Below are 25,585 nucleotides of genomic sequence, written 5' to 3'. Positions count from 1 at the left end.
GGTTGGTGGTGTTATTAGGTAGTGATCCTGACTCTACAACCTTTTCCAGGAAGTCAGTGGTGTATCCAACCTGTCAGATCCCTTCATGGAGAGAGCTCCCATCAGTGAACCATATGAAAGTAGGGTTGTGTAAGGCCCTCTCCAGAACATTGGAGGGACAGGGGAGTAACTCTTCCAGAGTCTCAAGGCAGCTATGGGTTACTGAAGCATGTATGTTGGAAGGCAAGGGTAAGAGGGTGGCTGGATTTAAAGGAGGAAGTGGAAGAGTCCTCAATAAGAGCAGTTTGCAAAGCTAACACCCGATAGGGCAGTGGAGTTTGCAGACCTTTAGAAGTAAGAAGCTCGGACAGATGAGGTGAGAGCACTTCATGGGAGCCCCAAAGGAAAGTTTTTTTGATTCCCAGGTTAAGACAAATACTGCGGCCAATACCCTAAGACGTGATGCCCAGCCTTTTACAGTGGGATGTAACCTTTTTGATAGGTATGCCACTGGGCAAAAGGTGGGACCAAACATGTGTTCTAAGACCCCCCAGAGTGAACCCACTTTTCTCAGAGATAAGCAGGTAGCATGGTCTGGTGGCGTCAGGGAGGTGTAGGGCTGGGGCCTGAGGAGGGCTTTCCTTAGGCTTCCATCGTGCAGTGGAGAGGTTGGGTGGGGGTGCCCTTTGAAGCCTCATATGGGGACCACCAGGATGGAAGAGATTTGGGATTCTGAATCATGAATATCCTGCTGGCCCTAGAAAGGAGAGGATTTCTTCCTTAGTAGATGTAGATGGGGTGGGCATGTCCTGCAACAATGCTTTTCTCTCTAAGTGATGGCCTTAAATCCAGGTGAGAAGTTGACTCCTAAGTAAATAACCTGCGGTTGGGAAAGCTGTACCTTTGCTGGAGAGACCCTGTACCCTCTGTCAGCCAGTAAATTTAGAAGCTTCACAGTGTCTCCTTGGGAGTCCTTGAGAGAGGGACTACATAGAGGAAGATCATCAACATAACTGTAAGAGGAAGGAGGAAACGAAAGTGAGAGAGGTGAGATCATGAGACAGTGTTTGGCCAGAGGTGAGGGCTGTCCCGAAATCCCTGTGGGAGAACTGACCAGGTCAGCTGAGAAGAAACATGAGTGAGAGGGTCAGTCCAGGTGAAAGCAAAGAGATCCTGCGAGTCAGGATGAAGCGGGACAGTGAAAAAGGCATCCTTCAACTCCAACAGAGAAGTATGTGGTGGAGGAAGGGATCGAGGAGAGCAGCGTGTAGGGATGGGGCACGATGGGAAGATGGGGACAGCTGCCGAGCTGATGATGCGGAGATCTTGCACCAAACGGCAAGATCCATCAGGCTTTCTAACAGCCAGGATGGGAGTGTTGTAAGGTGAGTTGGCGGGCACAGGAAGTCTTTCTGCCTTAAATCCTGGATGACGGGGTGAAGCCCTAAGAGGCTCCTTTGGGGAAGGGGATATTGGGCCTGGGCTGGGTAGGATGTTGGGTCCTTCAGACGAATGAGTATAGGTGAGCATGTGGCTACAGAGGGGTGTGGGTGTCCCAGACCTTGGGGTCAACAAGGGAGGGAGGAAGGGGATATGAAGACTCAGGTTGAGCTGTATATTCCTGCAGAATCATAAGGAGAGGAAGAGCAGAGGAGTCTTGGCGGAGGCACATGGTGGGTGAGAAGAAAATAAAGGCACCCAATTTGGCTAGGATGTCCCATCCCAGAAGGGAAATGGGACAAATAGGAATTATCGAAAACGAATGAGTGAAGCAGATTTGTCCTATATGGCAACTTATTGGAGGGGTTTGTAGGGTTTGGTATGGTTTTCCCTCTACCCCAACAATAGAGGATTTAGCAGGGGAAGTGGGCCTCCAGAACTCCCGCAGCACTGGAAAGGTGGCTCTATAAGGAAAGGGAGCTGCCTCACTGCCACCGTAAGGGTCACCCGGGGCTTCTGAGTGGTGACGGTCTTCGGGTGTAGAAGTCCCGGGCCCCTTCAGTCGTCCTTGCCAGTCCCAGTAAGTCACTGGGGAAGGGGGCTTGGGTGACCTGGCACTTCTCTGAGCACCAGGGCAATCCACTGCCCAGTGTCCTGATTGGTGCCATTTTGTACAAGGACCTGGGTATTGCTGGGAGTAGGGGCAGGCTTGTGCCCAGTGGCCCTCTTTTCTGCACTTGAAGCATGGCCTGGAGGCCTTCTGGGAGCTAGGGTGCCCCTAGTGGTGGCCAGCTGGGCAGGTCTAGTTGGCTGAAAGGCTTTGGCCAGCATTTGGTATTTTAGTTTTTTTTTTTTTCTTCCCTTCCATTATACACTCAGAATGCCACCGCTGCACCTCTTGCTATGGGGTAAGGGGCCCCCTGTTCATCCACCTCAATTTAACCTTTATGTCCAGGTAGCTTTGGGAAAATTAATAAGTGATGAGTAGTTGTCCCTTCAGGGTTCTGATTAGTATACTTGAGCATGGCCTATGTGAGGCAATTCAGAAAGGCAGATGGTTTTCAGTTTTGTCCTGTATTACTTCCTGAAATTTATCATAATTAATGGGTTTAATGGCAGCCTTACAAAGACCTGCAAGGATGCAGGTGGACTTCATCTGCATAATTGCATGCCTGTTCCCAGACTCTCCTGGACTCCTCAGGGGTCAAGGTGTTAGAAGTGATCATGTAATATCATGCCAGGTAAGATCATAAGACGAAATAAGATACTGAAATTCCTTAATGAAGTTTGTTGGGTTGGAGGTGAAGGAGCCTAGCCACTTCTCTATCTGGGAAAGATCCGAGGGTGAGAAAGGAGCATGGACTCTGACCACCCCCTCCACTCCGGCCACCTCCCATAGAGGGGCTAGAACATGTGAGCAGGATTGTTGGCGGGAGGACTGGGTGGGCTGCACAGGGGTGGTGGAAGCAGAAACAGAGCGGGACAAAGGAGATAGAAGAGCAAGGGCTGGAGAGGCTTCTGCCACAGAAGACCAATGTGGGGGTGGTTCGTCAGCCTGGCCAAAGTCAGAGAAGAAGGAGGGTTTAGGAGGAGGAGAAGAAGCCAAAAGGAGGTCTTTGGGTTTGCAGGAAGAGCAAAGATCAGGTTTAGTACGCAAGAAAGAGAAAGCGTGAAGGTAGGGAATCCCTTTCCATCTGCCGCTTGCCCGCTTGCTCACAGAAATTGTATACGTCCAGAAGAACATTGGGATCCAGGGTGCCATTAAATGGCCATTTGGAATGATTATCTAAAGGATACTGTGGCAGATATCATTACACAAGTGAATAAGTTTTGATGGCTGTAGACCAGGGGTCAGGTGAAGGGGTTTAAGGATTGTCTAGTAGACACCCCAGGAGTGAATCTGCCAGAATGGAGGACCCAGATCCCATGGTGGAGACTGATAAACAGCTGAGTCAGTGTCCAAGGCATCCGGATGTCACAGACTAGCTGGCTGGAGACGAGGAGGCAGCACACTGATGGAGTTGTCATCCCCGTCAGTGTGTGCTGGGCAAAAGCTGAGGGGTTGAGGACCTGGCACCAGGAATTTTGAGAGGCGAAGTGAAGAGGAACCTCAACCCAGGGAGAGAATCTCCACCATAAGGATCGGGGACCCACCCATCAGAAAAGGTCAACTAAGGGGGTCAGCTGTAACTGTAAAAGTCATGGCTGGGGGAGCCCCCACTACTCAACCACCTCCAGGCCACCAAACCATCAATGGTGGCATCTCATGTGAGCACAGGAGTGTTTAAGTTGACCTAGGGGGCATCTCGCCAGTCTGAAACTGGTAGTGAATGTGGAACTGGGCATCCAGGCAAATGGAAGGTGAGACCAGTGTCTGGGGGTCTGGGGTATCAGATGGGCTTCCACTCGCCTAAGTGAGGTAGAGTAGGCCATCTGAGTCACGGCACCAGTGCAAGCACCTAGGAAACCACTCCGGACACGGGAACCCACAAGAGATCTTACCAAGTGGAAGAGCAGTGTCCTCCCTCAAGGGTGAGAGAGACACACACACACACAGTGGCAGGGAGCTATTCCTAAGTAGTAGAAGCTTGTGGGGTAATAATGATCAGACTGATGGCTGACGAGGAAGTTCGCAGGCTAACCATCTAGGTTGTAAAATGGTGTGTGAGGGGCGCACAGAATAATGGCAGCAGCAGCAAAATGTCCGGGGAGCAGTAAATGACTTGCAGCTGTGTTAACCCATTGTCCCTTCACTCTGCCCTGTAGGAGATGGCTTATTTTCTTCACTCAGGTTTTTATTTATTTATTTTTTAGGTAGTACTTCTGCAAAACACTAACAGGCAATAGTTATAAAGTTTTACAAGGAAAATACAAAATCATTTATATAATGAAGCCCAACCAGATGTAAACCAGGTTTTAAAAAGACAGTGTAGCTTTTTGGTGTCAAATACCATGTAAAAGACATTTATTAGTTACCTTGTCTGTATTAAACCAACTAAAATTATTACTTACATAACACTTAGACAAAGCTCAAAAATGTACTTAGTTACCCAAGTATGTTGTCTTAAACTTGAATTTGAATTTATATTTAGCAGCTGATGCTTTAGTATTTTAACTTTGTAAATTGATCAAATATCTCTTCTAACAAACTTTCATGAGGATTCATCCCATTTATGTTAATTCTAATTTACTCATTCTTAACTGGTAACTTTAGTTTACCCATGAAAATCAAAATATCAGCTCAACTTAGGTAACACTTAAACCAGTTTTTCCTGCCAAAACTTTTTTAAAGCATTGCACTTTAAGCATTCTTTAGAAACTAGTACTTTCTTGATTGACTGACCACCTAGAAAAACATGCCGATTGATAATTTCAAAGATCTCTTTCCTCTTGCCAATTTAAATTGGCCTTTTCATCGACGTTTTATTAAGTCATGTTATATTTAGATCTAGTTATTTTTTTAAAAAAATTTGAGTACTCATTTACCTATAAGTCAGTTCTGATATGCTGCAGATGTTGTATAGACACGAGCTCACATGTAGTCATAATGTACAATACACAGGTACACACATACATAAAGTAGAAAACAGAGATTTGGTAGCTTTATACCAGTAGTAGGGGACAAAAGGATTACAGTGTTTTATCACACCCTTTAGAAATTAAAACTGAATCCATCACTGATTTTCACGGCATGACTCAGACACACAGTCCTGTGCAACTGGAGGTATTAGGAATAGAGGCTGTCAGCCAGGGTGGGTAGTGAACTCAAAGGTTCAGGTGACCACTTGTTCTCCGTGGGTTAGTTCACTCCCATTATCATCCCTGTTTTAAAAAACTCAAGTTAGACAAAACAAGATTGGTCAGGAAAAAAGTAATATTAATTTAGGTGTGCATGACCAAAGGTGGATTTGCCAGAAAAATTGAGCTCAAAAATGAAGCAGCCATAATCATTCTAGTAAAAGAAAATAAGGAGCATGCGTATCAGACTAGAAATGCACTTTTGGATTAGGTTAGAGAGAGCCCAGATATTTAAAGAATGTGGGAGCCCAAATCTCAGGACAGATTTTTAAGAAGAAGAAAATTGTACGTATAAGTCTTTCCATTTTCCTTCCCTTGCCTGTCTGGAGAAGAGAAAATCCTGTAGGACTTAGGGTGTTCCCTCATATTCTAGGTCTCTCATGCCAGCTTCCTGAAGTGAGTTTCTGTCCTTTGGGTACATTCGTCCTCGAAGCAGAATGTAGACCTCTTAAGCATTCTGTAAAATCCTGGTTCCTGGAGCAACTGACCTTTCCAAATGCCCCTCTCCTTAGCACTGCCACCCCACACCACCCTTTTTTAGCATTTAGAGAGGAAGTTACTGAGGGAGCAGAATCCCAGAGTATAAGAAAGTCCCACAGCAATTGGGACTTGAACTGATTTGGGCAGTTGCTCATGCAAGTCCAGCTGTAAGGTACCATTGTAATTTGTGTTTCCCTCAGGGACTATTGGTCCCTGTTCCTGCTGGTCTTTGGACCAAACTCCAGTACAGAAAAATGTGTCTTTTCTTCCCAGGGTCAGAGGGTCAAAGGAACCTCCATGTATGACTGCTTACGCCAGGTGGTGTGTTACCCATTTGAAAGACAAGCGGGGAAGAAGGTGTCTCTTGGCATCCCTCCACTGCCTGAGCCAGATCCAGGTGTTTCTTGACCCCCTGTGGACCTCACAGCTGTTGGCAGCCACCCCTTGAGGCCTGCCTAGGCTCTTTGGCCAGGGGGATCAGTCACCCTTACTGATGTATTGCTGAGCCTTCTCACTCAGTTCCCTTTATCTCCTGTGAAACTGAAACATTAGTGACTGTGTATTGAGGCCTGCTCATTGGATTAGTCACTTATCATCGTGTGACCCACAATTCCTTCTCTTTATGTCACTTCCCCGTAAGAGGAGAAACTTGTTTTTCTGTACAGTTTACTCCCAGTTATGGGGGTACTGTGACGGGATTGAGCATCACAGAGGAGACAGGCCAATAAGGGAGATGCGTTCCCAAGGGCCATGTACCCTGGCCAAGTCTGTAGCCTTTTATGATGGCTGTATTTGCTATTATACTAAAAAATTAGGGCCACTAAAGTCCTGTTCTCTTTGTTGTGTAAAGGAATCTACTCTGTAGAGCCAGGAATGATGTCCCCATTGTTCCAAGCTCAAAATTCAGCCCTAGAGACGAGAAGGAATAGATGACAGTGGACTTGGTTATCCTTTTTCACGCTAGTAGGTAGGAGGATAAAGCACAGACTCAGAGCAATTAAAATGATGAGATCCATTGGGGTTTTTTTCCTGGGGAAACTGACAGGGTTAGAAACCTCGGGAATGGGACCCTTGTGTGAGGAGCACACCAGGGACAAGCAGTGTGTCCGGGTCCTAAAGGGCTTTCAAGGACTCAGATTCCCGATAGCCTATCTGTAGGTCCTAGTGGAACAGTTGAGGCTTAGAGGGGCATGTCAAGAAACCGGGTCCACATGGTTCTGCAGCACACAGGATAGAAAGGTGTTCTTAGCTGAGGAATGGAGAGAAAGACCACTTGGCTCAGGCTTTTGGGGCTAGTGGGTCACCCCTTCCCTAAGACCTTAGGTCAGACTAAGACTTCATCTCAGGATTCAAGATGCATGAGGTGAGGGCACCCTCCATCACAGGGCCAAGTCAGTCTGAAAGTGAAGAAAAGAGTCAGACTCTTGAACCAGTCCAGTTGACCTGCTTTGTGTTCTGTGGAGAGAAGCTGAAGCAAAGCTTGACCACCATTCCTCCATCAGAGACAAAGTGATTGATCCAGCCTCCTCCATTAAGCCTATCACCGTGTCTTCAGACTGGTGGTCGTACTAACCACTTTTAACTGGTCAACATGTGCCTAGTAATCAGTCAATCTATCTCTTCCTCCCTCCCTCCCTCCCTCCCTCCCTCCCTCCCTCCCTCCCTCCCTTCCTTCCTTCCTTCCTTCCTTCCTTCCTTCCTTCCTTCCTTCCTTCCTTCCTTCCTTCCTTCCTCCTTCCTTCCTCCCTCTCTTTCTCTCTTTCTTTCTTTCTTTCTTTCTTTCTTTTTTATAGAGATAAATTTTTCTCGAAGGAGTGTAGCACTCTGGAAAACAAAAACAATATTTCTGTTGATTCGTTTCCCTTACCCTTCCAAAGTGTCCATTCATGGTCGCCAAAAGATGAAGCTGAAATTTGAGATAAAACTTGATTCTCCACTTGTTCTGGCAGATTGGGCCTGCATGAGCTGTAGTATTGTGCAGCTGAGAGAGCCAGTTTCAGGACTAGGAGCTAATCACAGCAGGCAGAGCTTGCCAGAGTCAGCTCTGAGGTCCCAGGCAGCAAAGCTGAATTCTCCACTGCTGGGGAGGGTGTGGTGCAGCTCTTCATGTGAACTGTGCCCTCTAGAGTAAGGACAGACACCAGCAGCCAACTGCCAGTTTCTCTCTGAATTTTTGTCTGGCAGATTTGAAGAATGAAATACACAGACAACAAGGGAAGATGAGAGTGAGGGGGTAGAATTTATTTAAGTGAGAAAAACAGAGAGAAAACTCCCTCCCACAAGGCAGGGGGACCTGATAGGTGTTGCCACTTACATGTACTATTCTAGGGGCTTGTATTGCTGCTGGGTAGGGGCACTGGTCAAAATCTATGCTGATAGGTCTTGGAAAAATACCAACGCTATTGGTTAGCCCTTGAGCCTGTGGCCTTCATTCTCAGATCTGTCTCGCTTCTCTTTTCCCATCACCATGTGGCAAAGGAGATGTCTGGACTGTTTCTATAGGTTAACTCCATGGAGTGACCTTTATATATATTTTTTTAAAAATACGTTACTTGGAAACCATTAGCTGTCTTATTCACTGGTATGGATGAAAAATATGAAAGAGCACTTAAAAGACAAGAAGAATAGAAGGCTTTAAATGAATCTACATGGAGTTCTAGAAGTATAGGGCAGCTTTTAGCTGTGACAACTTTCTAGAGTGATAAAAGTAATTAACTCTCAGCTTTCAAAGCATACTGAAACCCCAAACATGATAGATTAAAAAAAAAAAAAATTCTTCATCTAGACACATTATAGTGCAATTGCAGAAAATTAAAGAGACTATCTTCATAGGAAACAGAAGCCAGGCATGGTGGTGTACACCTGTAATCCCAGTGACTGGGTACTGACAGGAGAATCACAAATTTGAGGCCAGTCTCATCAATTTATCAAGACCCTGCCTCAGAACAATAAAAAGAAGGGTTAGGGATGTTGCAGAGTGCCCCTGGGTTCAGTCCCCAGCACTGCCAAAAAGAAAAGCAGGGATGGAGAAAACATAATTGCTCATGTAACAGCCACATTTAACAGTACTCAGTAGCAGCTCTGGAAGCCTAAAAACAAAGAAACTATAAAATGCTGGGAAAAAATAACGGCCAACCTTAATAATTTTCCCACTAAACTTTTATTTAGGAATAAAGATGAAAAAACATTTCGAACAGATAAAATGAGCTGGCTACCATCATACCTTCACTAAAGCAACTTTTCAAGGATGTATTTGAGAGAAAGAAATTGAACTCAGAAGGAAAGACCAGATGCACGAGGGAATGAGGAACAAAACATTGGTAACACGGGCAAATGTAAGCAAGCTGTGACTCTTTAATTCAAGACCTCGGAACGTAGTAAGTGCTTTGATCATGCATCATTCATCAGTTCTTTCAAAATAATATATTTTTCACATTCAACCATGGCCAACAATGGAATTATTTAGAATTTTTAAAGAGAAGTTAGAATCTTAACAGGACTCCCAGCATGCTTAATCCTATTTTGCAAAGTTAAGCAGTACAATCGTCTCTAGGATGTGATTTGGCATGGTTGGGGTTTCTTGTAGAAAATATGCCTACTCAGAGACTGCTGAGCAGATTTTAAGTTAAAAATTAACTGACCCTGCCCTCTATTTACCAAGGTCCTAAGTGTCAATGTTGATTTATAGTTTGAATCTGGAATATCTGCTTACAAGGTTCATAGACTTAACATCCATTAATTAGAAGACAGTTCTAAATTTATTGTTTCTGCCAGAAGTTACTCAGTATTCCATATGGCTCTGAGTTTAAAAGAAGTGTTTGTGAGACAGTGTTTTGTTAGCAGTTGAACCTTCCAAAGAAGGGAGAATACTTTCACTAAGATTAAGACGTCTGCCTTTATTTAAAATCAAAAGTTTTCTGTATACAGATTTCTGTTTTGAAAAAAGGGAGTTTTATTGTGGACTGACTATCCTTGATCCAATATTTGTTGGCTTTCTCAGCAACATTTATTCAACAGATATTTTTGAGCATTTGTGAGGTTCTAGGAGACTAATAGTGTGCCTGTGCCCAGGAAGTGTAACTTCTGGAGGGGTTAACAGAGAATAAATTAGGAGTGCATAATAGAGAAGACAAAATCAGGTGACGCTATGGTGACTTGGGAGGGAGGGTGCATTTTAGATTAAATGGTAAGGGACACCTCTCTGAAGGTGGCATTGACAGGCTGGGATGGTGAGAAGCCATCGGGGCAGAAGCATCCTCTAATGAGGTAGCAGATATTGCAGAGGCCTCAGGTGCATGTGAATGAACTTGGTGTGTACTCCCTTTGCTACTTAAGTCCTGAGAGGGTATATTAATTAAAAGAATGTGACCTGGCATATTTTGTGGGAATTAATTTTGATTTTATGATGGTATAAAACCCACACTAGATTGTCATAGTTTAAATGCTATCTTTTCTTATTTTTTATTTTTTTGATACTGGAAATTGAACCCTGGGGTGCTCTACCACTGGGCCACATTCCTGCCCCCCTCTTTTATCTTGTTTTATTTTATTTTTATTTTGAGACAGAATCTTGCTAAATTGCTGAGGCTGACCTTGAACTTGGATCCTCCTGCCTCAGGCTCAAGAGGCAGGATTACAGTCCAAGTTGCTAGGATTACAGATGTGCACTACAGTGCCCAGCATCAAATGCATCGCTTGCTTGAATGATTCAGGTGTTGTGAGTTATCCTAATTTTTACCCTATTCTGAATTTAGCCAGTGGAACTCAAACCCAGTTTATAAACATTTGTTCTGAGATGTGTGTTTTGTTGACTGGATTGTAGTGTGTTCTCATTTAGATGTTCTTTGCGGCACAGTGATATAAAAACACTGAAATATTTGTTGAACTTAGTTGAATCATAAATCTAGGTTTTTACATATGGAGACAAAAGATATGTTAGAGAATCAGTATTTTAGGTATATAGGAGACTGTATCTGAAGCCACAAACTGTTAACAGTTTAAGCACTTAGACTTTTCTTTAGAGTAAACTTCGTTCTGTAAATATCTAATTATTTATAGATTTTCTACCTAAGCAAATTTAAAAATTGTATGAAAACTACCTTTTCTTTCTCTTTTGTGTTGAAAATACACTTATGCATGTGCTATTTTGCCACAAAATAAAGACATTTCTTAACTTTTTCTCAGATGATAGCTTTCTAATGTCTGTTTCTGTTGTAGCCTCCTAGTCTACTAGCCTAAAATTTCTTATGGTTAGAATCATGTTTGATTTCTCTTTCTGGCCACATGGAGCAGAGTACAGTGCCCAGTAAATAGTAATCTCGTGGCATTACTTGTTGAGTAAATGAATGTGCAAACATTTGTGATATATCTTTTGAGAAAATTACTCATAATCAGTATACTTAAAAAGACATATAACATTGATCACTTTTCTACAAGTCACCTTACGAAATTGTTGTTGGAAAATAAGCATTTCTGAAAGGGAGAGGGCCATGTGGAGAATACTCATCTAGACCAAAAATCAGAAAGTGGATCGGAATTCAGCCTTGCCACTCATGTCCTTAAAAAATTGTCAGCTACCTCATCACTTCCTTGTTTACTTAACGAAGGGGTGGGACTGATTGATGCCAGCATTTCTTTCTACTCTAAAACTCTGATTTTTATCCTTTGCTATTCATAAGAACTAGGATAGATAAAGGCTGCCTGTTAAATTTGATTCTGAATCTGATGATAGAGGATAGTAGTGCTTAAACTATTTTCATTAAGTGATAAAGAAGAGGCCAGAAACAGGTTTGATGATAGTGGGCACAAGCTGATCACAGTCGTGGTTGGGATACCACTTCTGTTTTCTTTAATGGCTCGTGCTCTTCATCTAGCTGTCTGATATTTCTCTTGGGATAGACAAGTGTTGTCTTTGCAAAAGCGGATTCAGGTGGTGTGGTACAATTTCTGGGTGCTGATGGTATCTAAGAGGAGATGGCTTACGGAGGATGGTGTACACACGGGGAAAATACTCAAGATCTTAATTTTTAGTTTAGTGTGAGATGTTAAGTGCTTCTCTGTTTCACACTAAGTGTAGCAGTCTCCTTTATAGCAGGTTAGCAATTTTTAAAGTTTTCCAAGGTGAAAATAACATCAGTTACCAGCACACGAAAGTAGAGCAGAGACTTCTACCTCCCAGTCTGCGTCTCAGGAACATGTTTGAGTGGTAGTCCTGAGGGTGTGCTTGGTGTGCTTGCCTTCCTCCCTGGTGTTCAAAATGAAGCCTAGGGCTGGGGTTGCGGCTCAGTGGTAAAGCACTGGCCTAGCATGTGTGAGGCACTGGGTTCGATTCTCAGCACCACATAAAAAAATAAAGGCATTTATGTCCATCTACAACTAAAAATATTAAGAAGAAAGCAGAAATGAAATCTAGATACCCTGTGGGCATACTGCTGACCCAGGCTCCTCTGGCACGGCTGTTTTACTGCCTGACTCGATTTCCTTCAAATTCATGTTAGAAACGTGTGCTTGCACACGGAGCACCAGTGTCGCCAGAGCCACTAAGGCTTCTTGCAGGTGAAGTAGGTGGGACTTCTCCACTGCTTTTCCTTCATCTGCATCTTGGTCATCGTTAGTATCTTTCTGTGATACCTGTTTCATGAGGAGGAGAAGTGACAGCAGCCCACATACTAACTTGGCAGGATTTTGATTTGATTTGGCCAAAATATGCTGTGTCTTGTAATCCATCACCACTCATTGCTTGGAGTCTTCACCCTCACTTTCCACTCTCAGGGTTGTTGGCCACTGTTAGGAAGGTCGGGTTTATTCTCTGGAGCTCTGAGGCAGCTTTAGGAATCTGCCTCAATTCATGGAGTCTGAACGTGACCTCAGGCCAAAGTGGTACTCAAGTCTTTCGCTGTCAGTTTAATTGTAAGTTGTAGAATGAGTGAGTTTTGATATATGAAGCATGAAAGCAAGAGGTTCTAGAGCTGCTCTTCTCCTATGAAAGGTAATTTAGAAAGCATCCGTCATGACTGCTGTGATGCTTGTATCTTGTCCAGATGTAAAGATTACAGATACTTTCTTCAGTTCACCTACAGGTAAGTCATCATGGGGACAGAGTATTGGTGGAGACGCAGGAGTCAGGGCAGGCAATTTGGAAGTTCGTTCAGTTAGTCTTTTTGCATTCATATAAAATGAACTGAAACTCAGACCAAAGAGAGAGATGGTCAGTATTACTTCTAAGCAACCTGACTTTGTATTTGTAGAATCTTCCCTGTATTTGCCTGTTTTCCCTTAATTACAGAATTTTTTTCATATCATAACAAGTTATTGTGTTTAACACCAGTATCATCATTCCTGCCTAAATAATTCTTACTTGTTTTCAACCTTTCCTATAATTTTCTCTGTTGAATATAGTTTTAGGATCCTGACTGGTTTATCTTGGATCTTTGTTATCTAAAGCAGAAAAACCTATTTTGAGAAGTTATTTGTAATGAGGTAATAAAACTGACTTCACAGCATTGCATCCTCTTAGTTAACACTGATTTTGTTAAGAAAGTGAAAGTATTGGGTCAGGCCAGGCACAGGGGCACATGCCTGTAATCCCAGCAACTCGTGAGGCTGAGGCAGGAGGATTGCAAGTTTGAGGCCAGCCTCAGCAATTTAATGAGGCCCTAAGCAATATACTGAGACCCTGTCTCAAAAAAAAAAAAAAAAATGCTGGGTATGCCCCTCAGTGATAAAGCACCCTGGGTTCAATCTCCAGTACTATTAAAAGGAAAAAAAGAAAAAAATATATATTTGGTCAGATTCTGGGAAGCCAACCAAATAGATTAGGAAAGTAAAGAATTCAGCTAAAAATTTTTAATCAATAAAAAGAAATTTATAAAACCTTTCTGTGTCTCTTTAAAAAATGGAAACAAAAATAGAAGAGTGTATATATACTGAAAACCGCCACTTCTTAGCCTGGGTTGCTGCAAGCGGCTCGCGCCGCTCCTTGCTCTTTCGGCCCGACCAGCGGGACAAAAGACATGTACTCTTCAGAAGTTCATGAAGCAGCTTCCGCTTTATTCAGATATCACCTTCAATATATAAGCAGTCTCATGCATAAGCAATTGTAACCAGATATGTCCATCCAATCCTGTTAAAGGTCAAGCGATCACTCGCTCAAGCATACATGTAAAGTGTATCTGTCCACGCGCTGGGCGGCTGAACTGATTATCATACAGCCAATTGTAAACGCTTTCTACCTTTCTCCAGGCATAATCAGGACGCCGTTTGCTCTCTGCCAGTCACCATCTTTAGATGCACGTGGCGTAACCCTGGGCCCTGGGTCTCGCCCACCACATATATGGCAAATATTTACCATTTGGTATGGCCTACCAGGCCTTTTTGTAAAATGAACATAATATGTGTGTAGTTACGGCTAAAAATGGAATAAGTATCCAACATATTCCAAATATTGTCAAATAAAATATAGGGACTGTTTGAACTTTAATGATATGTACCATGAAGGCTAATTTTTGAAAAATTATAGGCTAGAAATATTGGTATAGATCTGCAAGTATATGACTAAATTGATATGCAAGACTGAAAAGAATAGTTGAAATTAAAACCTATAACTTAATAACTGATAATACACTAAAAATAGGATCAGATTTTGGAAATTCTGGCAGGTACATAATAAGCATGTATAATAGGAGTTTTGCAGGCCAGCCTCAGCAATTTAATGAGGCCCTAAGCAACATACTGAGACCCTGTCTCAAAATAAAAAATAAAAAATCCTGGGTGCACCTCAGTGATAAAGCACCCCGGGTTCAAACATCATGTGGCAGTTACATTTGTTAGCAGAAAACTTAAATAAATAATCTTTGGCAACTCTGGTAACTTTCTAAGTTTTGGACTCAAAATTAATCACTCTTAATAACTTTGGATATTTGTTATTGATAGGTCACTTTCTGCCTCAGGTAATTGAAACTAACTTAAAACACAAAGGGATTACTTGGCTCATGTGATTGAGAGACCCTGCTTTGGGGCAATAGGACCGGATGCTTTTGACTCTGCTCTCAGGTTCTTTTCCTCCTGGTTGCAAGATAACTGCCAGCAGCAGCCAGGAAACAAGCTTTCTCTCTCAAGGTGCTGTTGTAGAACCGTGGGGGCGCTCTCCCAGAAAGGCGCAGGGCCTTTCCTCACAGACAGTCCTCTGGGACTAGGGCCTTCCCTCGAGCTGAGGTCGCTTTCTCCAAGCCCTCTGTCTTCCTCAGGAAGAGTTGGAGTGGCAGCCCGCTCGTCCTGCTGGGTTGTGGCAACAGAAGGAGCATTTTTGGATCAGACCTGTTTCATTTCTAGTAGCACAGAGACTGCATTAGCAATGACTGGCATAGGAAAGAGGTGGCGAAGCACTGACCCTATCAACCCTGACGCTTAACAGGTGAAGAACCAGGAGCCTCTGAATCTGCTTTCTGTTTGTTCTGCTACTGCTGCTTTTAGATAGTACTGAGGACCCAGCATTCGTTTCTTTTTCATTTTTTTTTTTCCAAAAGAGTAGAGTAAATGCTGGCAGTGCATTAAGCTTAGAAACCAAGAGTTGTATTTATTTATTCCTTAAGTTAAAAGGCTCCTTAAATATTTAGATAAAACTGTTCCTATGAGGCAGCCATTTCCTAATTTAAGAAAACAAATGAAATGTACACTTTTTCTCTTTCCTACTTTGTATATAAAACTAAGAATCTGACCTTTGAGAGATATTCATTATTATTTCTTATGTAAAACAAATCAGAGGGTAACTCTGGGAATAAGTAAATAAACACTTCCTTTGAATTTCTTTCCTTTGGGGAGGGTCCTTTTTTGTTTTTCTTGTATGTTTGGTCTTCAGATTCACTTAAAATGTCCTATCCCAGTGTGGGTGGTTACAGTGCCAGGGCCTTGTGCGTGCTGGACAGGTGCTCTCCATGAGCTACACCTTCCTTCAAGTATGTGCGCTGCATGTGTATGCCCTCCCCACCCCCGCCCCTGCCCACAGCACTGGGGATGGAACCCCGGGATGCTCTGCCACTGAGCTACATCCCCACCTCTTTATTTTGCTTTTGAGGCTGTTTTCACTAAGTTGCCCTTGAATTTATGATCCTCCTGCCTGGGTCTTCCGAGTTGCTGGAATTACAGGCATGCATCACCTGCCAAGTGTAGTTCAAAAGTACATTTTCCAAGTGTAAACACTGAAGGCATTTAGCTAGCTACTTAATTGTGAGCTTCAGAAAACTATTCATTTGGGTTGAATTAATCCATTTTAACAGCATATGGCACGTCTGATTTACCCAGTAACCTTTTTTCTCTTAAATTTGTGTGTCCTTGGTCAGTTTAATGTCACTAGCTTAGCTGTTCTTTGAAATGTTTGCTGCCCATTAGAAATATGGAAAGAAAAGAAATATGGAAGGGGTTGTAAATGGGCATACTGAAGTTAAGGAACAAAAGGTGTGCTTTGGAATCCATGAAGGCTGTATCTCATGAGTTAGATATCAGAGAAGTGTGTATCCTTGCATGTTTTTAAGGAATTCTTAGAAATAGTGAAGGATGCTAAAATTTATGGTTCAGACTTCATACTTACCACTACGTGCTGCACTCTGAATGAAGGCATCAGTGATTGGAATTGGGTTGTGAGTAGAGGTAGATTGAGGTCCTGTGTGCATACTTGATGAGTCCCTCGATGCCTGACGTGTAGGAAAGGCAGTGTGCTGACTGCTGCTCATCTCTGCACATCCTTGACTCAAGAGGGGTCCTCGCCAAGACCCCACTCAGGAGGCTAGTGAGTGCTTTGCATGCTCTGAAGTCAGACACTCTAAACCAGTGATTCTCATACTTCCATGTGCATTTCTCGGGCCTTTACCCTAAGGGTTTCTAAATCAGTATATCCAGGATGGGGCTGAAGAATTTGTGTTTCTAGTAAGTTCCTGCTGCTGTTGATCTTGGTACTGCCCTTTGAGACTCACTGTCATAAAAACATCAAAAAAATTTTTTTTCTTAATAAAACCAAGGAATAGTCACATCAAGGTTTTATGAGAAACAATTGCACTGTATTTACTACTGTTTAGCTCAGACAACGTTTTTTCTCCTTCTCTGGATGTTACTTATTATATTAAGTGGGGAGTATTCACTTAAAGCTTTATTTTTTTAATCAGGAATTACTACTAAATTTGATGGTTGGCATCTTGTAATTTTTTTACTGATGTGTTACTTCATGCATCTAAGACTGAAAGTCTCCCTTTGGACTAGCAGAAAATGCTTTGCTTTATTTTGCTTGATATTTCAAGCAAAGAATTTTTTTCCTGTTTTGTATTTCTTCTTTACTAAGAGACTATGATTGTTACTTTACTCAGGGAGTGTTGAAACTTCTTAAACCAACCAATGTATGGTCAGTGCCACCTCTTGGCCATTCCCAGCTGTGCTGTCCCTGTGGGGACTAGCAGGGCTATTATTGTAAGGACCACACCTGGCTTGTTTGCATCCAATTTAAAGTTGGTGAATTTCAAAAGGATAAAAGGTCTCTGATGTGCCGGGAGACAGCCAAAAGAGCTTGCCCCTCTGGGAGGCGGGGCGGGGTTTCCTTATTCATCACAGGGCTTGCTCTGGGACAGTGGATGTGTTAGAGTATGAATTTGTGTTGTGAATATACATGTCTCAATGTCTCCCGCACCCTTTTCCTTTTAAATATTTTTTATTTTTACAGACATATTTTTATTCATTGTACACAAATTGTTTTGCTTGTGTTTGGAGTATATCCTCTTAAAATTTAAAGACTTTTTTCATTTTTATGAAGAACTTAAAGTATATACAGATTGGAATGTTTCAAGAGAGAAAATTTGTTGCTTTTAATTTGTATTATGTAATAAAATTTTAGAAACTTTGACCACTATAAGAGACTTAACAGCAGACTTTTATGTTGATCCCTGCTTTTGAGTATTAAATCCACTATAATCCCCTTCTCACAAAACAGTTCCTTTTTAAGAAGTTTATTCTCACCAAACGACCTAAAGTTCCATTAAATTTTACGCTTAAAAAAATTAGGAAGCGACTTATTTTTGTGTTTCTAGTTACTCAGCATTCTCATGCCTAAATAGGACAGTGCTGTAGCAGAAAACTTTGGAAAACATTTCTAATCTAACTCAACATTATACAAGAGAATAATTAAATTTCAGTCTTTGTGACTCAAGTTTGAGGCACTTACCACATGAAAAAATATTCAGAGACACTTAACTGTTCAGGGTAGCCAGCCCAATCCCTTTGCCTTGATTCCCTCCCTCTCCAGCTGTCAGCAGGCCTTCTCCAAGGCACTTAGCCATCCTGCACCCTAGCACCACAGTCCACAAAACAGGAATAGTATTGCCCAACACACGGAGACTTTGTAAGAAGCAAGTGAGACGGCACATGTGAGAATACCCCCGAACTATACACACCTGTGCTTCCAGGTGTGGCTGTGCCGTTTTCAGGGGCAGTGTTCAGATCTGCTGCTTGCTCAGGTATGGCCTAGAGGGATGTGATCAAAGTAGCTATGCCTGATGTTTAGAGATCTGCCTTAGTAAATTTGACTGAGCATTCTAGGGGTAAAAACAAAGAGAATTTGAAATGTTTACACATTTGATTTTGTTTATACCATTGAACCTAACCTGTTGACTGAGTTTCATGAAAGCAGGAAATGACTGAATGTGTAGGAAGAAGAGGCCTGGACTAGGTGCATGACTACTGAGTTGGGTTATGTAAGATTTAGATGGTTTCCACTAACTAGTTTTACTACTCAGTCAATTATACTAATTTTATACCAGTTATTGTAATCATACTGATTCAGAAGTAGATAGATAGTACTGGCGTATGACAAACAAGAGCCAATGTGTGTGCCGGTTGCAGTGTTGGTGGAGGCTGTTGCTCCCAGCTGGTCAGGGTTCTGAGACTTCCTGATAAGACTTCCTGTGAAGGTGACTTTCCACACTGCCGTTTGCCGTGTGGACCTTTCCCTTCTAAGCAGAAACTGTGGTCATGTTTTTTTTGTTTGTTTTGTTTTTTCAGAATCTATCTATACCTGACATATGTATGTGTATATAAAGCCATTAAAGTAGGTTCTTGTAAAACTAGAAGTCAGTTTGTTACTATACAATAGCATCCTGCACCAATCTACCTGTACCTACCATATGTATGTATGTATAAAGCCAAAGTAGGTTCTTATACATTTGGGGGAGGTGACTATTAGAATTAGAAGTTAGTTTGTTACTAGTAAAATGCACCCTTTAAAGAAAGTTTATGTTGTCCAGCTTTCTCCAAGAACAGCACCTGCACAAAGAATACCCATTTACTTCTTGTTCCTTTAGCAAGGGCCAGGACTGGTATCTCTGGTGAAGCGGGCCCAGGACAGGTGCCTGCTTAAGGGAGCCGAGTGTCTCTGTGGGTCCTCGGTGTTCCTGGCTGTCCATAATTGTCCCCCCTTAAAGTCTGAGGTTATTTTATGCAGCTTACTCAGTTTTGCCTTTTTTATCTTTTTGTATTCATAAATTGGAAAAGTAAAAAGAGCTTTCCTGCCTTTTTATTTACCAAACTACTCTCAGTTTTCAATGACTCAGTTCAAAGAAAGAATGCAGTCTTTCTATACCTGGTAAATATTTTCTGTTAAATAAAGCAATTAATTTTGTAGCCTCTGATAAATCCAGGTGTTAATGATGATTGCCTTTTATTTTGTGGAATGACTATTAAAATGACTTACATGTTTTTCTTTTCATTTTTATCTCTGATATTTGTTTGATATTCATTGATATGAGGGGGTGCTGCTTGGGAAGCCTGTGGCTTCATCAACATCAACATCAACATCAACCAAGAAGGGAGTCTTGGGTTGGCCCTCGTACTTAATCTTTTATCTTTATTCTGTGATAATAAAATATTAGCAGTACTCCCTGTGTGGTAGTTTAATCAAAGCACTTGGTAAATGATAGTTTTACAAAATCAATCTAGTAATCACAATATGATAACCTAACATTTTATGAATGACTTATAAGAAAGGTTCAGTAACTGGCTTAAAGTTCATCTGACTGGTGTGGCAGTGAGATCAGATCTAGGTCAGAATCTATGCGCTTTTTAATATTTTCATTTTCAAGTACCTTATATGTAAATTAGGATGTCTAAAAGAAGAAAAACCCATAGTGACATTTCATGTAGATTTTCCTTTGATTATAACTTAAAATATTAATGTGGGACAGAGAAGACACAGTCATCTAATCTGTTCTGTTTAAGATATTTTTTTCTGTTAACACCACTGTTAACAGCCACTAGTTAACTGGCATATGCCTTTGAAACTTTCATACACACTATTTTATTTAAACCTAGAAGGACCCTTGAGAGCCCCATGGTGCCTGTTTTACAGATGAGGAAACTGAGGCTTAGAGAGAGAGTCTTAGAGCATAGAATGTTAGACTAAATTCAAAGCCCATTACTGAACTGTGAATCCTTTTTGGTTTTGGAATTAAAAGTTTATCCAGTGGTAAATCCAGTTCATTATAGAATCTTTCCTCTCTTAATTCACTCATGAAAAACATCTGAGCATTTTAGAAACAGTCATGAAGTAGTACTGAGAACTATCTTCCTCTATATTGATTTAACTAGGAGAGTCATTAGCTGTTTTTACAATGTAATTAAAGATGTAACTCTTAGTACCCCTTTAAAAATGCTTATAAATGCCTATATATTACAAACATGTTTAAACTAAAATAAATTAATCTGAGCAGGTCCAAAAGGATATTTAGTGTGACGTAACACTTTGGGTCTGTGTTTTTTACTTTTTTATTTTTTGGTACCAGGGATCGAACTCAGGGGCACTGGATCACTAAGCCACATCCCCAGCCCAATTAACCCTATTTTATATTTTATTTAGAGACAGGATCTCACTGAGTTGCTTAGTGCCTCCATGTTGCTGAGGCTGGCTTTGAACTCTTGAACCTCCTGCCTCAGCCTCCTGAGCTGCTGGGATTATAGGCGTGTGCCACCATGCCCAACTTATTTTTACTTTTTGTAGTTGATCGCCAATGATTATTTTCCTAAAACATTTTAAAAACAGACCTTTCAAAATTAGCTAAGATCTATTTAATGAAAAAATTTGATATTGCAACAAAGAATATTATTCCAAAATCAATACAACATTTCAAGTGTCCGTCTCTGGGATAAATAAAGGCTTATTAATGAGACTAATGATGAAAGTATAAAGAAAATTCCTTCTACCTTGTTAGTAAGATGCCTGAGTTTGCCATACTCGGGAGACTCTTCACCTTAAAACTAGACTCAGCCCCCGTAATTCCCCATGCTCTGCTATGCCTCATTAAATTACCACGTCTACCTAGCTGGTGGGTACTCCCAGGAAATAGGCAGTGTGATACTAGAATATATCTTTTAATAGCTCATGCCACTTACATGTTTTACTCCTGGTTAGTTGTGGACATTTTGTAACAAAGAATTCTAGTTCATGTGTGTTTTAATCTGTACTGTTCAAAATAAGAGTTATGAGAGTTAACAATCATTAGATGGCCTACCTTTCTGTTTGGAGCATTTGTATGTTAGGACTTCACAGGAAGTGATGTACATTGGCAGATACATCGACAAGTATGATGATTTTCTAACTATCTAGAGCTTGCAAAAATGATAGCAAACTTGTTGATATTATCTGACATTACGGAAAGGTTGCAGAATTGCTTATCTGCCCTAAGTCTGACTGGCAGCCAGCCACTAGTTGTCCCCTGGGTAGAACAGGTGGCGATGGGGCGGGGCTGGAGTAGCTGCCCTTATTTAATTCTTGCTCTGCTGGGCTGTGCGGGGCTCGTCACAAGTACTCTTTCACTTCTAATTCACATAGAGATATAGAAGCACGGGGAGCGCGTGAAAAGAAGCAAGCACGGGCACAGAGCTGTTTCCCCCTTTGTGTCAGCACTGCAGTTTGTTCACGTCCCTGGAGTCTGTCTCCACCTGCTCTGGCAACACCCAGTACTCTGAGTCATATCTGCCTGGGATTGTTCTATGGTACTTACCTGGCCGGAGAGGCATGGATAATTTTTTTTTTTTTTAAATTTTTGAGTTTTCAGAAAAAAAAAATTAACTTCTTAAGAATTGTTATTTAAGAATTAAAACAGAAAAAAGACGAAAAAGAAACAAACAACTTCAGACATGTTCAGATAATCTTAACAGTATTAAGATGGTTCTTATTATGTACAGCAAAGATGATTTATGGCTTATAGGTTAAAGGTTGGTTAAAAAGCATAGAAATATTCAAGAGCACCAGTTAAATTTTTTTTCTTATCTTAGGAGAAAACCTTGAGAGTAGTACTTATTAAATATTTATCCAGGGGCTGGTGGAATAGCTCAGTAGCAGTTTGCCTAGCAGGTATAGGGCCCTGAGTTCAATCTTCAAAACTGCCACCCCCCCCCCCCCAAAAAAAAAACCGATATCAAGTGGTGGTAATGGTGCCAAAATCATTTTTATAATTCCTGATTATTCCAGTACTCTATTGTTTTAATTTTATAAACAGCTGTAGGAGACAACATAATCTTCTCTATTTTTCAGATGAAGAAATTAAGGATCAGATGCTATAGATTTTCTGGGAATGCCATAACAGTTCCATAAACGAAGTTGCTTGAACAACAGAAATTGATGGTCTTACAGCTCTGGAGGCTAGCAGTCCAAGATCAGAAGTTAGTAGAGTTGGTTCTTTCTAGGGCTGGGAAGGAGGTTCTGCCCAGGTGTCTCTGTTTCTTCCTTCTGTGTTAAAATTTCCTCTTTATAAGGACAATGATGGTATTGGATCAGTGCCCACACTGATGTCTTGATCTTAAGGGATCACATTGCAAAGGCTCCATTTCTAAATAATTTTTATTTTGAGGTTCAAGAGATTTGGACTTTTAACATCTTTTAGGGAGACACAATTAATACATAATAGATAGTTAGTCTTTACTCAGGGTCTCTGTAAGTGGGAAGTTATACATATTGCATTGTAGTGCTACTAAAATGTAGTTTTAAGGAACGTGATGATGTATCTATACTAGGAGATTTAAAATTCATTTTCTAAACCAGGCATGGTGGCACATATCTGTAATCCCAGGTACTTAGGAGGCTGAGGCAGGAAGATTGCAAGTTCAAGGCCAGTCTCAGCAACTAAGTGAGAACCCATCTCAAAATAAAAAAATAAAAAAGGGCTGGTGATGTAGCTCAGTGGTAAAGTGCTCCTGGGTTCAAAAGTACAGAAAAAAAAAATCAAATCAAACTCGTTTATAATATTGTCTTATATCTGGGAGATTTTATTTAAAATTAACCGCGTTTCTAAAATAAGTAATAGAATTTGGGGGGTGTGATAGTTTCTGAGCTTTGTTTTTTCTTCAGATAACAAATGTGACGATATCGACTATGGGAAGTCGTCGAAGGCTCAGTGCTTAGATCCAGACGCCATCGATCAAATGTGTGGACTCTTCGTGGCTCTTGTGGTGGCTGCCAGCGCTCTGTGCACGTGTTGCAAGCCCACTCTGACAGTAGTGTCCGTGTGTTTCGTGGTCCCCTAAGAACCCGGGTATGGCCAGTGTTAGCATCCGTCTTCCCCTGTGATCAGGGTATCTGAGGAACGGGGAAGGCAAAGCTACACAGGGCAACAAAAATAGCACTGGGTGACGGTTTGTTGATCACTTTTTTTTTTTTTCCTGCTCATTTTAAAATAATTTCAGATTTAACAGGAAAAGTGAAGGAAGAGTTTTGTGCCTTCTGTGCAGTTGTTTGCCTTCATTCTTCCCTCTGGAAGAGCCCTCAGCCTGGTGGCTTCCAGGATCTGAGCTTTGGAGGAGTGGGGTCGTAGGCGCAGCATGTGGGCTCGCCTCTGTCTGGAGGCAGGTGCTACTGCCTGGCTCGGGTCCAGAAGTGGCCTGTATTCTCCCCACGCTTCAGTGCTGCTCCGGTTGGATTTGCCTTGCCTGGTGCCCTAGTTCTGATCACTTGAGGAAGGCACGGTTTGCTGGCTTCTCCACGGTGAAGTTCCACTGAAGTATTTTGTTGGGAAAGTGTAGATTTTCATCATCCAGTTTTCACACACTAGATTTAGCATCCGTTGTTTGTTGATTGAACTAATTTATCATGGAGGTTTTCAAATGTCAATTTTCTAATTTTTATTTTTTCTATGTTTGGCATTCTATAAGAAAAACTTTATTTTCTATTTATTTATGTCAACATGGACTCATAAGTTCCTGTGAGTAATGGTTCTAATCATTCATTGTTATTTTTATTTATTTCCTTCTAGTTATCCAAAATCTGATGCAAAATCCTATAAACTGGCTTCTGTGTCTTTTTTCCATATATAATCGTATTTTCTCCCTTTATTTTTTAAACTAGTAGTTTCTCTGAAAGGAGAAAGTGGTTTCTTGTATGGCAGAATATAGCACTTAAAGTCACCACCACAGGGCACCGCCGCTCCCAGGTCCTCAGAGGACAGCCAGAGAATGCATATGGGGATATGTGTGGGTCTCTTTTATTTCTTTACCTATGTGCTTTAAAAAACATGAATTCATACCAGAAACTGTATTTCCAGCTCAGTATTGTAGAGTCCATTCTAGTTTTTTTCTGCTTTCAGGGTTTTTAGTTCTCTTCTCCAGCGCTAATAAACTTAACTCATGTTGTCCTGAGCATGTTTACTTACTAGATGAGTCTTTGAATCTCAGCAATATCCTCATAAGAACAATGAGGACCTTTTACTGTTTTTAAGTTAATTACCTCAGCTCTGAATTCTTTTCATAGAACATTATTTATGAAAGGAGTATACCAAAGTGTAAGATGAATTCCAAAAAACTCAAGTAGTTATTGTATGTGTAAAGGTAATTTATATAAGGCATTTTCTTACTAGGGAATTACCTAGGGGTACTGGTTAGCTTTAGCACTTATTAGAGAAATAAAAATTTCTTTTGATGATTAAAGCAATCACTAAAAGAATATAAAGAAAAATTAACTCCCAAACTGTTAGAAGGAGAAGAAAGATGACTAGAAAAAATGCCTGTAATATAAACAAGGGAAGAAGGATAGGGGGAGCAACAACAGCAGAGAACAAAGAAGGCAAAATAAACACTATCAAGTGATATAATGGCAAAAGGTCAACCGTATCAATAATCACAAAGGAAATGGTGGGCTAACAAGCCTAGTAATAGCTTACGTTCAGTTTGGATCCTTTAAAGGTCAGAAGCGCATCTTGTCTTTTATAAAAGACATCCGAAAACCAAGTGACATAGAAATGATGGTTAATGAATTTAAAAAGATATACCAGATAGCATCAGAAGGGAGTCCTGAGACCATAAGGGGGAAGAATGTGGATATAGTAGATTCATTTTAAAATGAAGAAGGAGCAGTCTATCAACAGCCCTTGCCACAAAAATAGAATTAAAAATATTTAAAGTAAATACCAATGATTCCAAAGAACTATTGATGAATTCTTAGTTCCGGTGGGGAGTTTTTATTTTTGTTTTGGGGTGCTAGGGTTTGAACCCAGGGCTTCATACATATTAACTACACATTCTACACTAAGCTACATCCCCAGCCCGTGGAGAATTTTAATGATTTGTTCTCTGCACGTAAGTACATATGCTCAGTTTACAATGGAGTTATTTCTCAATAAAGGCATTGGAAGTTACAAATATCATAGATTGAAATGTACCTAATATGCCTTACTGAATTACCGTCATGGCTTAGCCTAGACTACCTTTGTTGAGCTTGAACAACAAAGTAGGCAGCATTTGAGCAAAATCCTCTAACGCAAAGCCTCTTTTATAATAAAGTGTTGAGCATTCATGCAATTTATCAAATGTGTACTGAAATTAAAAACTCAGTTGTATGAGTTCCCTTTTGCACCATTGTAAAGACAAA

General features: G+C 41.2%; 1 protein-coding gene and 1 long non-coding RNA gene across 2 annotated transcripts in view; one reads left to right on the top strand and one right to left on the bottom strand.

Moving 5' to 3' along the window:
* Positions 1 to 25,585, top strand: part of POU2F1 (POU class 2 homeobox 1) — a 177,320-nt gene that overhangs the window by 67,714 nt on the left and 84,021 nt on the right. The gene's annotated exons all lie outside the window — the stretch shown is intronic.
* Positions 14,077 to 17,916, bottom strand: LOC306642300. The gene is made up of 2 exons (XR_013758479.1): positions 15,357 to 17,916; positions 14,077 to 15,317 (listed from the first exon to the last, which is right to left on the bottom strand). It is a non-coding gene; the product is annotated as an uncharacterized lncRNA (long non-coding RNA).

The sequence above is a fragment of the Sciurus vulgaris genome (genome assembly GCF_902686455.1).
Source record: "Sciurus vulgaris genome assembly, chromosome: 12".
Taxonomy (NCBI): domain Eukaryota; kingdom Metazoa; phylum Chordata; class Mammalia; order Rodentia; family Sciuridae; genus Sciurus; species Sciurus vulgaris.
This window is presented reverse-complemented; position numbering and strand designations above follow the sequence as displayed.